A 14,273-nucleotide genomic window follows, 5' to 3' on the forward strand; every position below is an offset into this window, starting at 1 on the left:
GCAAAGCACTGTCCCGGGCCTTGGGGTCAGTGGGTGTGGTGATTCAGCTCTTTGCTGTCCCCCCCTCCCCACTTGAGCATCCAGGCAGGCACCCACTAAACTGTTCCACTGGGCATCAGGACCCTGGGGTTGTTGGACACTGTGAACTGCCTCCAGGATACACCTTCTGTGAATGATGAATGTGTGGGAGGTTTGAGGCTCCAGCGGTTGGGAGAACGGGAGCAGATTTTGCAGCATGGAATAGGGGAGGGGGAGGGGTTCGGAGGGGGCCGGGGTTGAGCTGTTGATGGGTTTGTTTTGCTCTGGGAATTTTTTAATTTTATTTTTTGGTAGAGCTGGGACGCTCCAGACCTGATTTAAAGAAACAGGCTTCTGAGAAGGGAGCACTCCTGGCCTTGGCATGAATTATTCAGGCTGGAGAGGCTGACACTCGATCTTGCAGGCCATTCTGGTATCAGCAGAGCTGGTTGGGATAGAGGCTTCCCCCACCTAAGAATCAGGCCTTCTCTTTCTCCTGAATTAGGGACGGTTGTTGGGTTGACTCCTTCCCCGAGGTTATATTTAACAGATCAATACCACTCAAGGAAAAGAGGCAGACCCTGCGGTGGCTTGAGTCTCCGGCAAGGACCGCTGTTAAGGTCCAGGGAGGGCTGTTGATGCTGAGGGGAGTGCGGGAGCTGGCTCTTCCCTCCCGCTTCCCTCTCCCAGGTACTGGCACATGAGAACAGTAACTTGCACATGCATGATTGGACATGTCTGTACATATGTACATGTGAGGTTGTCCCCATGTGAGTACACAGACTCATGCTCACTTGAGTGTGCATACACATGCATAAGAAGGTTTGTATAAACTTGTGCAGGGTTCCAGGCTGGCTCAGATGTGCCTCCTGCAAGTACATGAGGGCTCATTCATACATGTGCACATATGAACATAGACTTGAGTGCATCCTGGTATATGTCCATGTATGCAAAAGCACATTCATACTTGAACATTCATACTTCTGGGCCCTTGCGGGTTGCTGGGTGTGTTTTGGGAAGGGCAAGCTTACAGACCCATGCTTGCAAGCATGTGCATCCAGACATTGGCCAACACACTCTCAGCCCAGTCCCGCCCTCCACCATGCCCTTGGTCTGTGGAGGTAACCAGCTGTGGTGTCTTTTCTCATATAAGCACAAGTGCTCAGATAGCTGCCATTGGGGCGGGACCCTGAGCTCTTGTACTCTGCCCAGTCCTGGCTCATGTCAGCTCCAAGCTCCAACTCTGTCATCTCCCTTAGAGAGAGGCACTGGCTTTTCTTCACTATTGTGTTTCTACTACAAGGACCAGCACAAGACTGTAGTGTACAGTAAATGTTCGTAGATGACTGAATAAATGAATGAATGAATGAATGAATGAATGAATGAATGAAAAAGCCTTTTGCCCGTCCTGCTGCTTACAGCCCCTTTTGCTTCCAGCCTCTAAGCAGCTGCCAAGGTAAGAGCCCCTTCCCCAGATCCCCACAGTGATTGGTTCCTGGTTGGCTGATGTTTCCCCCCACCCCCATGAAAGGGCTGCAGGGCAGTAGGCAGCCTTGATTGGGGGGTGCTAAACACCTCAACTGGGGAAAAGAGACACAAAGAGAACCAAGAACCATTAGGTACCAGAGCACAAGGCAATGGTTGTGTTTTATAAATGGGGAAACTGAGTCAGAGGGCGAGGGACTTGCCCCAAGACCAGTGGTTGTCAGGGCTTTGCCTGGAAACCTGGCCCCAGGTGCTTGCCCAGGGCTTTGTCCAAGGTGCTGGCTGCATCTGAGAGGGTCCAGTGCCACCAGGAAATCTCATCCTGACCCCAGGGAGCTGAGGCCGGGAACAGATGCTGGGCTGGGTCTGGGGTGACCTTGGAGCTCTCTCTACCTCTCGGCTGTCAGCTTCTACTTCTTGGAAAGTAGGTGGGCTTCTGAATTCCTAGCCTTTCTAGTCTTCTCAAAGTTATTGTGATACAGTGAATGGAAAGTGCTTTGAAACAAAAGCCATATCACCTAGGGCAGGGGTCCTCAACTACGGCCCGCGGGCCACATGCAAATACAAATACTGTATTTGTTCCCGTTTTCTTTTTTTACTTCAAAATAAGATATGTGCAGTGTGCATAGGAATTTGTTCATAGTTTTTTTAAAAAAACTATAGTCCGGCCCTCCAACGCTCTGAGGGACAGTGAACTGGCCCCCTGTTTAAAAATTTTGAGGACCCCTGACCCAGGGTGTGGGGGCCTAGCACCCACCCTGCCAGGCTCTCACCATATGGCTCTAGACGCGGCATTGCCCCTTTCTGAAACTGATTAGCTCCCATGTCATTGTCCTTGTTCCATTTTTCTCCCTTCCCAACACAGCAAATTCATGGTAGATGATAAAAGGCGTGAGTTGCCTCTATCTGCCCCGCCCCCCTCCTCTGTGCATGTGTGCCCTTCTCTGTCATGGTTCCCCCTGGAGCCAAGTCTGTGAGCCACTTGGAGCCAAGTCTGTTCTCTGGAGGAAGAGCCCTGTCCATCTGCGGCTCACAGTAGTGTCCAGCATCTGGTAGGTATTGAATAAATGTGTGTCCAATTGCATTGGGGGCCGTGTGTTTATTCCAGTCTGGAAAGTCTCTTTGCCCAGACTGTTTGCCCCACCTGGAATGCTCTCTCCCCTTCACTCTGTTTCTCCAATCCAGTCCCCTGCACCGCAGGGCTCAGCTTGAGTTCTGCCCCCTCCAGGAAGCCTTCATGGCTTCCTTCTCTCCTTTGAATTTCACTTAAGAGTCAGAGGGCTAGAGCTCCCCTCAACTCCCTAATTGTCAGCAACTGGGGCTCAGGACTGGTTCGATTTCCTGTATTGTCAGCACACAGCTTGGAGATCAGCATGGAGAAGGCACTGGGGAATATTATTGAATGAAATAAAGATTTAAAAACCTCTGGCTTGATCATTCTGTGAGGCAGGCGAGGCGAGGATCCCCCATCTACCCTTCACACCAGGAGACACCAGCCCAGAAAGGTTAAGTGCTTTTCCCCAAGGTTGCACAGCTGACTGGACGGGAGTCTGACAGGAGCTCAGGTTTCCTGCTCCTCTCCTTTGCTGCAGCTCTCCCCATCCTAGGCTTTCTCTGGGGAGTGTGACTGGGCCAGATCCCAGGGGAGCCAGTGGACAAAGAGCTCTGGCCCCACCCAAGCAGAGTTACAGTCTGCCCTGTGCGGGGTTGAGAATCCCCCATGTCGGCCAGTCTAGATCCCAGTTCTTGAATTTATCATCCCACCAGGCCCCAGAACCCCTCTCTGAATCGCCCTCCCCTATTCTAGCTCCTCCACTGGGGTCCTATTCACCCCACAAAGGCCCTGCCCTCTGTAAATTCCACTTGCTTGGTAGGAAGCCTAGAGAGGTTTGGCAACTTCCCTGAGGTTACCCAGCAGGTAGCCCTTTCCCATCACCTCCCGCTCTGTTTTGTCCATTAGAGGGTCTGTGGCAAGTCTACCTCCTGGGATCGAAGTTTCCTTATCTGCAGAGAAGGGGTGTGTGTGTGTGTGTGTGTGTGTGTGTGTGTGTGTGTGTGTGTGTGTGTGTGTGATGGGCCTGGAAGGCTTTTGAGTCCTGTGCCCTTTGGCCTTTTTAGGGATGAGGATCATGGAGGAGGAAGTAACACCATGATTTTCCCGAGTGCCCCCACCTTCTCAATGTGTGGCCTGGAAGTTTCCGCCCCAACTAGAATGGTGGTAGGATGGTCTGGGGGTTCTCTTAAGTCTGATGCTGTAGCAGCTTGTCAGGCCCCTTTATCCTGGTGGCCTCCCTTTCCCTCTGCACCCACTTCCACTGAGGCAAGTGGAGGAGCAGCCCGCAGGGCTGACATGATGGAGCTCAGTCATTAGGTCACAGCTGGGGAGGCCCCAGGTTCTTTCCTCTTGTGTAGCCTCTGCGCTGGCGGGAGGGGAAAGCTCCACCATAGGCTCTGCTGTTCCCATTTCTCACTCCTTCCCCCACAACTGTGAGACACGGGAAAATCCATAGGCCCAAGGTTCATTTTCTCCACTGAGTCAGCAGAGGCCACACTGCTCATGAGGGGCAGACAACTGGCTATTAAATAACTCTCTGATATTTTATACCCTCCTCCGCTGTGTGGCCTGGGCCTCTGGGGAAAGGCTAGAGTAAATGAGCTGGTGAGTCCTCTGAAAGTCATAAGTGCTCCCGCCTCCACGTCAACCCACCCCTACCACCACCCCCGGACTCTAGCCATGGGGAAAAACCGTATTCCTTACCTTTTCACAGTGTTTTACTGCATAGATCAAAACCCCCAGTTTCTAAGTGGTGCCCCAGACTGGATTGGTTGTCCCTGGTTTAGAATTGGAAACGGAAGTTTAGAAGAGGGAGGTGACTCCATCTGGCTTTTGTTCTTGGTCTACTGCAGGCTGGCTGGCTGTGCGACTGTGAGCAGGTCCCTGTCTCTTTCTGGACTTCTCTTTCCTCACTGGTGTTTCCGGGTGGCCGCTGTGTCCCTCTGACTGTAAAATTTCATGAATCGCTTCTCTTGTTTAGATTTCTCATAGAGCTACTCTTCGCCTCCACACGCCTCTTCTTGGGGAAACTAAAGGGCAGAGAAGACTGAGGCTCAAGGCCAGGCAGGGGCTGGCTTCGGGATTCCAGTATAGATTCAACTGGAGCAGGAGTGGGTGAGGGAAGGGGAAGGAGCAGAGTTGGACTCTTTCTTTCTTCTCCTGCCCCCCCCCCTCCTTCCTTTCTTTTGCAGGTAGAAGTCAGGACAGACCAAGGGCAACAACCTATTTAAACCTTAATTTTCTTAAAACTCAGGGTCTCAGAAGCTGTAGAGGCAGTTTGAGAAGGTGGGAGCAAAACCCTCTTCTTAAACTGCACCAGGGTCAGGATCCCGATAATGGAAGTTGGTGGGCCCAGTCCCTCTGACTTCACCACTGTTCTGTGTTACTCGGAAGACAGGATTGATATTTCTGTTGGTTAGATTGATATCTCTGTTGGTTAGATTGTTATATGAGAACGCTGGGCGGTGAAGAGCAACCCTTGGGGTCACGCCAGATTAAAGATGTACATTTTCTGATTTCCAACTTGGTGCTCATGCCACTGCTCTTCTCCAGGCAGGAAGTTGGGGACTAAGGGACAGAAATGGGAGAGGCAGCTGGGTTCTTGCTTAGCTCTGGGAGTGACCTCAGTGTGCTTGACCTCCCTTGCATCCTCTTGGGTCCTCCTGATCCTCCTCGGCTATACCAAGCCTTCTACTTCTAGGATTACAGAATCTTGGAATCCCAACATTGAATTCTAAGAACCACAGACTGGAGAGCCATAGAACCATGGTCTGTTTGAATCAGAACATAAGACTCTTACGGTGCTGGTAATATGAATGGTGGTGAATGAATACTTAGAGCCTGCAGTAGGTTGTTATATGAATGTTCCCCAGTGAGTCCTGTCTGTGTCCATATTCTCATCCTGTCCCTTTCCACACTGACTTTGGTTTGGCCATATGAATTCCTGTGGCCATTGAGACATCAGCCAGTGTGATGCAAGCAAAGGGCTAAAAACTGCTTGTGAAATGGGACTCCCCTCTACTTGCTCCCCTGAGATCTCTATGTGTAGAAACCCAAGCAGGCCTCTCAGAGGAAGGGACCAGAAACGAGCCATCCCAGCTATAGCCCTGCAGACCCACCAGCTCCCAGATGATCTTCCAGCTGACTCCAGCTGTCTGAGTGTCTCCAGATAAGACAAGAACTACCAAGCTGACACAAGCCCAAAGTGCTGACTCAGAATTGTGAACAAATAAAATGGTTGCTGTTCGAAGCCATTAAGTTCTGAGAGGAGGGAGGAAGTTGTTACACAGCAGTAGTGGATAACGTCAGAGCCATAGCATTAGAATTGTAGAATCTTAGTCATAGATTCCGTACAATCACAGTATCATGGATTCCTGGCATCAGAAACTGAAATTTAAAAGAAAATATTTTTATTGTTTTTTTAGAGAAGAAAAGAGAGGGAGAGAGAGAAACATTGACATGAGAGAGTAACATCGGCTGCTTTCTGCATGCCCCCAGCCCTGCTACTGGGGATTGAGCCTCCAACCCAAGCATGTGCTCCCCCTGGGAACGGAACTGACAACCCTTCCATGCATGGGATGACTCCCAACCAATTGAGCCACACCAGCCAGGGCCAGACACTGACAATTTTGATATAGTGTCAGGAATAGAAGGGGCCTGAGAACTCATTTCTTTAACTCCCACCTGGTGCTACTCTCCTTGAATTCACAGACCAATGGGCTCACTCATCCCCTTCTAACCTGGAGCCCTCCCGCCACCCACAGGGTCCCTTATTTTTCAGAGTTCTGTTTACTCTATCACACAGGCTTCTTGTTCCACCTGCCAGCTGGTTTCTCGATCCCGTCTGCTTTAGGAAGCTTTCCTGTGTTGATCTGCTTGCTCTGCTCTTGGGACGTAAATGTAGACCTGGTGGAAATTTGTCTTGGTATTTATCCCAGTCCCTGGCACAGCGCCTGCTACCGAGTGGGGGTTAATGAAAATATCTTGAGGGAGAACAACAACCGCCACCGCAAAAAAAGTCCTCTCACTTTTTCCTGCCCTGTCCCCTTGCTGCTGAGTTCTCTGACCTATCCATGGTGCTGAAAGTCTTTATCCTCCTGGCCACCGTCTCCCTCAGAATAGCTGCATTCCCACGTCCTAGAATCCAATCTATTTTTCTGCCTCCCTCCCTTCCTCCCTTCATCTCTCCCTCTCTTCCTATCCCTTCCTCACTTTCTCTCTCTCTCCCCCTCCCGTATATGCCATCTTCCCCTCCCCCATCTCCAGATCATTGGCCTGGACTATTTAAAAGCAAACTAATATGTGGTGTTGTATACTAATCAAATTTAGGTTCAGCTCTCTGCATCAGAATGCCCCAAACAACAATCTCTTAAATGATATAGAAATAGTAGTTCATTTTTTTTTCATAAATAAGTCCAGATGTAGCAGTCCAGAGTCTGAATGGTTTCTCCACAGTCATGAGAAACCATTCTGCCTTTGCTAGTGTCCAGTCCTCATTCTTGTGGTGAAAAATAGCTGCCAGAGCAGCAGCCATCACATCAGGTAGCAGATGGAGGCAAAGGATAAATAAGGCTGCCCCTTCCCTCTATGGGTGCTTCCCATAATTTCATCCAACACTTTCACTTACATGGCCACATGTAACTAGTTTCGAAGGGCCTGGGAATATAGTCTGTTAACTGGGAGTCAGTGCACCCAGCAAAAAGTTGTGGTCATTATTACTGAGGAAGAAGGAGAAATAGCTATTGAGAAGTAACTAGGAATCTCTGACATTAGTATTGGAACAGTGGTGTTGATGGTGACAGTTACTGTGGTATATTAGTTGTGGTGTTGATAGTGACAGCGATGGGAATGGCAGTGGTGGTGATGTTGGTAGAGGGGGTGATAATGGTAATGGTGATGATGGGTTATGGTGAGGGTGGTGATGATAAAACTGGTCGTCAGAATAAACTCTGGTCCAGGAGCACAGACTTATTCAGGCATCAGCCTGGACCGGGAGAATTCCAGCAGATGGACCCAGTGACGACAGGTGCCTGGAGCCGGAGGCCTGCTCCAAGCCGCAGGGGTGTGATCTGTGGCACCGCTGCTCTTTTGCAGTTCACCAGCCATGAGCCTCTCATCATCTTGAATCCAAGTCACCCCCGGCAGAGCATAAATCAGGTTCTCTCTATTTAGGCTGGAAATAACTATGGAATAAAAACTTAGGGCCTTAGGGAGGTGGAGCAGGAAGGGCGATATTAAACTTCCTTTTATTGGACAATAAACACTGATGGAATTTGTTGTTACAGTCAAGGAAAGCTTTGCTGTGAAATACACAGAGAAACACATGGACCCATAGCCTCAGAAATAGAGACACATGGTTACAAGGACACACGTGCAGAAAGAGTTACCCAGAAAGAAATTAGGCCCACAGTTATGGAGACCCTCAGGCACAGACACGCTCAATCTCACAAGGAGGCATCGGGCCAGCCCAGGTTCTGTGGCTAAAGGTGACCAGGGGTGGGACTTAGGTAGGAAGGGGTGTGCCCTTCAGGATGTCTCCCCCATGGGCCCAAGGACACACCTGGAAGCCATTAGCAGAGGAGCCAGCAGGCTCTGGCTCCAGGTGAGAAGGCGTGATGAGAACATGTGGCAGCCTCCTGCCTGCTGGAGTGGGGCCTGGAGGACACCTTGGCCTGAGGAGTTCCAGCACCACTCCCGCAGCACCCACTAGAACGGAGAAGTAACCACAGCGCAGGCACTGGCGCTCAACATGGTTGGTGAGCCCACCTCCAGTTCACTTCCCGAATTTTTGACACCAGATTTCCTGACTTTCCTTTTTATTTTTTTTTTCAAAACATATTTTTATTGATTTCAGAGAGGAAGGGAGGGTTAGAAACATCAATGATGAGAGAGAATCATTGATCGGCTGCTTCCTGCACAGCCCATACTGGGGATCGAGCCCACAACCCAGGTATGGGGCCTGACCGGGAATTGAACTGTGACACTCAACCACTGAGCCACGGCAGCCAGGCCTGACTTTTCTAGTGACACTCCTTTTCCAGGAAGACTTCCCGACGCCTCCTCTGTCCTCATGCCCTTGTCTCTGTATCAGCTTCTGCTCAGAGCTCCTGAACGACATCTTCCTGACCTGCCTGCCCTTCCCATTGGTCTGTGCTTCTTTGTACGTGGCAGCCATGCCTGGCTGCAGCCAGAGTGGCCCTCCTTCTCTCTGCCCAGCTGGCGCAGCTTTATTTGGCTGTGGCTTCAGTCTCTTAGAGATTGGAGATGTTTGGGTGCCACCCCAATGAAGGCATGATATCCCTGCCGATCTCTAAGCCCACACACTCTGGAAGGCTTGGGTGGGCAGGAAGACCTTGAAGGTTGACCAGAATATTGGCTGTTCCACATATCCCTGGACTTAGGACAGGAACCTCAGGACAGATGGATGGACAGCAGCCTGGTCAGTCAAGAAGCAGTTTTCTGTTGGGGCCACCCCAATCTCTGTGCCTCAGCAGCCCCCAGGGCACACCCAAGGTAAACAGTTCTCACCCCCTCCTTAGTGTCGGGCCTGGCTAAGGCGGGGACTTCGATTTGGCCCTGCCAGTGTGTCTTCAGCCCTGCCCTGGGGAAGGAAAAAAGAAGCCATTTGGGAGTTCAGAAAAGGAAAGGCTAAAAAGGAGCCCACAATCAGCACTAATTAGCCATTGGGAGGGAGGAAAGGAGGTCAGAGGACTGAGTACTTCTGAGAGGAAGCACCTGGCAGGCAGGCAGGCCGTGCTGGTCTGCACCCCTACACCACCCACCAAGGGGCTTGGCCCCACGCAGGCCCAACTGACCCTGCCTCCCAGGTCTCCCTGCTGGGAGGGGGCTCTGCCTCCACCCATAGTCCCCACTGTGACCCTCTCCTCTGGAAGAGGCAGCTGGCCCCGGGGAAAGAGGGAGGGAGGAAAGGCAGGCAGACTGGATGGAGCATCCACTGTGTGCAGTGCACCGAGTTGAGAACTTTATTTAATTCTCAGAGCCGTGGAGTGGAGGTACTTTGGCCCCCATTTAAAATAAAGAAGTGGACACTCAGGTTAAGTGGTTGACCCAAGATCACACAGCTTAAAAGGGGCCGAGTGGAGAGTCCAGCTCAGGCTGTGTCTCTGCAGCCCGTGCTCTTGTTGCTGTAAAACGAGTGCTTGGAGGGCAGAGCCCTGGCCTGAGTCATCTCTGTGCCCCCAGTGCCCCGCCCCGGGGAAGGGACAGGCACGTGGCGAGCTGTTGAACTCAAGGGGCAGGACAGGCTGAACCAGGGAAGGACATGATGAGACACTCCGCAGGGGGCCTGGGGGAGCTTTCCTGGGGCCGAGGACAATCTGGAATGAGTGCATCCTGTGCCCGGCCGTGGGGGAGGCGGGGGAGGAAGGAGTGTGGGAACAGTGCATTTCTTCTTCCCTCGTTGCCACTCCTTCTTCCCCCACCCCTGCCCAGATGGTTAAGCTGTAGAGAAAACAGAATGAAGAACTTTTAGCCCTTGCTGGAGCTGAGCCACCTCGCTTAGTCTGGGCAGGTCACCAGCAGTCCAGCTGGGCCAGGGCCAGGTGTGGTCCGGGTGGGGTCGGGGGTCCTGAGGAGGAGAGAATTAAGTACACCAGCCTGAGGGCAGGGTGCGGTGCCCCTCCTGGAACTTCTGGCAAGGGCCAAGTGTCCCTAACAAAAGAGAGAGCAGGATGGGGAGGGGGAAGGGGACCCCTCTTTAGCCTTGCCCATGAGCACCCCAGTAGCAACCGGGGAGTAGTAGAGACACATTTTGAGTCTGGCAGACTTCCCATAGCAGCCAGTTCTGCCTTCACCCTGAGAGGTAGCGATTCTCAGTCCTGACTGTAAAGATAAGGAAACTGAGGCACGGAGAGGCTAAGTAACTTGCATAAGGTCCTACAGTGAGTAGGAGCACGGCTGGGATGCCAACCCTGGCTGGCTGGCTCCAGGCCTGCTCTTAATCATCATGATCTCCTGAGAGGAACAGCAAGAAACTTGCCTGTCTGCACCCACCAGCAATTAGGGGCCCCTCGGCGTTGTGAAAACCGCCAGTGGAGTGTGTCTGATTAGGCTCATCAGTGCCCAGCATGGGCCACATGAGTTTTTAAGATGGATCACCATTATCCTTGGCTGAAGAATTGCGTGGGGTTTTCTAATTACAAATTATTCCTGCCGGCTTTCATTGTACTCCCTCCTGCACTGGCTTTTCGTGTTCTCAGTAATCTTACAAAACTTTGAAAATCATAGTCAGCCAAGCTCATTTTCTCAGTCTTAAAATATGCAGCTAAGCTTTTATTAAGACACATGTTGTTATATTTTTAACAACTGAATGTTTGACCCAAGATTACAGGAAGACAGCAATTATTTGAGCCGTGCCATTCCCCATTTATGGTGAACCAGGAAAGCAGGACGGAAATTTACCTTCCTATAGAGAACCTTCCTTCCTTCAGAAAGCAAATTTTCTATGCGAGAGGGAGGTTCTCGCTTACATGTTTTAAACTGTTTTCAACCAGCAGCCAACTGGTGTAGGCAAGTAGCCTGGGTTAATTGGATAATTTCTAAGTGAGATTATTTTACGGAGGACTGAAAAAAAAAAAAAAAGTGCCGATTTAACAGCACTAACAAAGACAGCAGAAAAAAAGATTGATTTATGTCACCTAAACAAAATGAAGAAGAAAGCATAGTGGGCCCAGGACCCAGCATAGGTTTACTTGAAGGAAGCCAGACTAGCCTCCCCTCGCTCCTCCTTTGGGAGAACCGAGTAATAGATCAGGTATCTATCAGAGTCCGGAGAATCTTGACTTTGAAGAGACATTTGGAACATCTCCCAAAGTATTTTTATGGTGCGATCAGGGTGGGATCAAATAGTGATACTCTAGGGGAGTCCCTGGCTGCCTGGATGACCAGAGGAAGAGAATTGATTAGTGGATCAATAGTATCCTGGAGGGCAGACCAGAGCCCTGCTTGGGGCTTGGTCCTCTGTGCTGACTTGCTCAGTCTGATGTATTTTTGAAGTACTTGGCCATGTATTAAAATCTGTAGGCAGGAGAGTGGCTGTGTCAGATGGTGGAACTGGGTTTCAAAATGATGTGGATTGACTTGACCTCTAGGTTCAAATTCATGGAGGTGAATGTCAAGTCCTTATCAGAGATCAAAGGTTGGGGTGAAGGAGAGGAGAAGGAATTATTGAGCACAGACTGTATGCCATACCCTTTGCATAAGATAGCTCATTTAGTGATGAAAACACTTAGAATAGGACGTTGGACTCATTTTATAGGAGAAGAAACTGAGGCCCTAAGAAGCTCAGCATTTGCTCTAGGTCACAGCTAGTAAGCGGTGTTCTGAGATCCAAACAGATTGGGCAGACACATAGGCGCACCTTCTCACCAGAAGTTCAGGAGGAAGGAGACAGAGCTGGACAGTAGTTTATGTAAAAAGAAGACAGACAGACATTTGCATGTGAGGTTAGTCCCAAATTCTGATGCCGAGGCTTTTCTAATCCTCTCCTTTGGGACCACCCTCAAGGGTGCAAAGATGAAAACTGAGCCTGTGAGCAAGCTGAGCCTGGTCTGGGAGAGAAACTGACACAACAACGGAGTCCGACGGTGCTGGGCATACTGAGCGCCATGGGAGCCCACGGAAAACGAGGCCTCCTCCAGGAAGTCCCAGAGGATTGCACTGAGGATGGCCGGCTTGCCTGGGAGCCCAGGGAAAACATGGGATGAGGGTCCAGGTATACTGTACCAGCCTGAGCACTTCATTTTGGGGCTCCACTGTAAGGCCCAGGAAGGGTCTTGGGTGAAGAGATGGGGAGGCTGGCCAACTCCCCGCCCCAGCCCCCAAGCCAGAAATGGAAGAAGAGAGTGGGAGGGGTGTGGGAGTTCTGGAAGGCATCCGGGAGCCGGAATCGGGGACATGCTCTGGGAATGCTGGGAGGTTCCGGAACCACAGGCTCTAAGCATGCCAATTCCTTTCTAACCACTGGCTGAATCCAGCAGCTGTTCCTGTTAGTGAGAAGGGCCAGAGACGTGTTCAGGGGCAGTGAACATGCAAAGAACAGATGTCCCGGGAGTCATTTGGAAGAGGCAAGGGGGGCGGCCCAAGTCCCTGTGCCTATGGGGGGACAGTGTGCTTAACGTGGACGAAGGTGTCGGAGGTGGGATCAAAGCCAGGTAGGTCGGAGACAAGAGGTCAAGAGATGAAGGAGGAATGCTACCAAGTACAATTGGGCGGGCCATGCTGGGCCTTACAGGCTTTGTTCAAGATTTTAACCTTTATCCCAAGGCAGGAAGCCACTGAAGGCTTTTAAGCAGAGGTGACAGTTTTACTTGCATTTTGAGAGCTCATTGTCACTGCATGATTGAAGGAGGTTTCGTGCAAAAAGATAAATGAGGAGGCGCTTGGAGGGAGGGGCACAGGTGGAAGAGGTGGTGGTGGGGAGAAGTCGGGTTTGTCACTTGGGGCCTGGTGACAGGCTGGAGACTGGGCGAGGGAGGACGGCGCTAGGGTGTCGGCTTATGGGTGATGCGATCATTCACTGAGAGAGGGAAGACCAGGTGCACGGTGGGCAGGGAGTGTGAACTTGGCCGTGGTCCTGGTGAGTTAGCGATGTCGAGATATCCAAGTGGAGACACTGAATGGGCAGTTGGATATTTAAGCCTGGAGTTCAGGAGCTGTGTCACGGCTAGAGGTGCAGAGCTGGGAGTTGTCAGCACTGAAGTGGTAATTGAAGCCGCCTGCTCATTCAGGGCCCGCTGCCTCTGGGCTCCCACAGCTTCCCTATCGCAGTGTGTGGGCGGTGTCTGCCTCACCCCTTAGAAGGCGAGCTCCCGGAGAGCAGGGACCACTTGCATCTCTGCACCCCCAGAGCCCAGCACAGGTCCTGGCCCAGAGGAGGCATTGGTGGCAGTTTGGTAATTGGTGCATGAAGCGACTGTCAGTGGAGTGGGCGAAGGAATGAGCTTCCTGCCCAGTGGCTGTGAGCAGGGGATCTGCAGCTCAGGGGGGAGTAGAGGGGATTCCTGTATCCACATGTGTCCTCTGATTCCTGAGGCCAGGATCGGGCTGGGACTCTGTGGCCTCTGGAGAGATTTCTGGAGGCTGTGCTGACCTTAGCAGTAGCCCGCCCCCCCCCCCCCCACACACACACACAGGCCCTCAACTCTAAAGCTGCCACCCAAGCGTGGATGCCTTGCTAGAGTTTAGCAGAAGCTGCTGAGGTGGCTTTGGCTTGGGCTGCCAGGGCTGGCTGCACGCCCTGCCCAGCCTTCTCGACCTCGGCCTTGGCGTGGGCCCTCCTCCCTCCCAGCCACCTCTATTCCACCCCACTGCATCCTTTACTGCAGCAGCTTGGCCACTGCAGGAGCCAAAGTGGACCTCTGCCTGGAGATTCTGAGAGCTTGGCAAGAAGAGGGTGTACCTGGAAGGAGGAGGAGAGGGAGCACTTCGGTGAAGATTCTGGGAGGGGGGAGAGAAGAGGAGGGGCCAGGAAGGACCCCCCCAAAAACACAAAAACACAAAATCTGGACCTTCCAGGTTATCTGGCTGCCTCACTTTGTCCAGAAAGAAACTGAGCAGTGGGTTGGGTGTGGCGGGGTGGTGCAGTGGTGACTTGCCAGAGGATGCACAGGGCACCAGGAACCTTGTGCTTGGAGAGGGGAGGGAGAGGAGGGAGCAGAGGGCTCTGCAGGCCAGGCAGGCCATGCTGGTGACTGTC

Source organism: Myotis daubentonii, chromosome 9, assembly GCF_963259705.1.
Source record: "Myotis daubentonii chromosome 9, mMyoDau2.1, whole genome shotgun sequence".
Classification (NCBI taxonomy): Eukaryota; Metazoa; Chordata; class Mammalia; order Chiroptera; family Vespertilionidae; genus Myotis; species Myotis daubentonii.